Source organism: Coregonus clupeaformis, unplaced genomic scaffold (genome assembly GCF_020615455.1).
Source record: "Coregonus clupeaformis isolate EN_2021a unplaced genomic scaffold, ASM2061545v1 scaf2334, whole genome shotgun sequence".
Classification (NCBI taxonomy): Eukaryota; Metazoa; Chordata; class Actinopteri; order Salmoniformes; family Salmonidae; genus Coregonus; species Coregonus clupeaformis.
In genome coordinates, this window is record NW_025535788.1 from 67,154 (window position 1) to 68,061 (window position 908).

Sequence of the window (908 nt, forward strand, 5' to 3'; positions counted from 1 at the left end):
ACTGACGACTGAGACGACTGACTTTTGAGGGCAAGGTTTTAATCATCAAGGCTGTGATTTTACCTGTCCTTTTATTAATCAGTTCTGTTTTTATCCCTCCTAGGAAAACATTGTTAGTTCTGGACCGGATGCTTTTTTATTTTCTGTGGGGAAGCAAGTGGGAGAGGCTGAGGAGGGAGGTGGTAAAGAGGCCCAGGCTCAGGGGGGGAAAGGCTTGCCTGACCTCTACTTGTTCCTGGGCAGCCGCTATACAGCGTTACATCTCACTCTCGCCACCTCCCCGGTCAGCAACAAGACCCAGGCCCTCGCACGGTTCTGGCTGTTCTTATCAGTTTAATATCTGATACGTCCCCTATCTGGGGACCATATATTGAATTGATTTTTGGAACAGGGAGATGGAATAGGGGCTTGCTCCGTCCACTCCACGCATCGACCTGGTATTGCAGTACCTCCAGGAACGGTGCACCCCCTGTCATTGTAAAGATAAAGCAGGCAAAGACAACAGAATTGCTTTGTTAAATTCTATTACGATCACAATGTATTTTATCTTTTCACATTTGACCATCTTCATCTCAATGTCAATGATGGCTAGAAAGTGATGGTGAAGTCAGTCACTGTTATATTGACTATGATAGCTGATGTGAATGGTGCGTTAATCTTCTAATCAAATCAATGTTTATTCGTCACATGCACAGGATACAGGGTGTAAATGGTACAGTGATAATGCTTTAAAGATAATGCTTTAAAAAAACCTTGGCATAGATTGGGAGTTGATCAACGTTGGGAATAACCACTTTAGACTGTTACAAAGTAACAAATTGGTAGGTTCGTAAGTCACGTGGTCATCTGCCCTCCAATCGGAAATGACAGAAAGCGTTTATAAATTAAATCCAGATTAACAGCTAAAT

The 908-nt window shown here is 43.0% G+C and overlaps 1 pseudogene; it reads left to right on the forward strand.

The window, feature by feature from the left end:
• The first annotated feature begins 268 nt into the window (after positions 1 to 268).
• LOC121560134 lies at positions 269 to 471 on the forward strand (annotated as a pseudogene).
• The last annotated feature ends 437 nt before the right edge of the window (positions 472 to 908 follow it).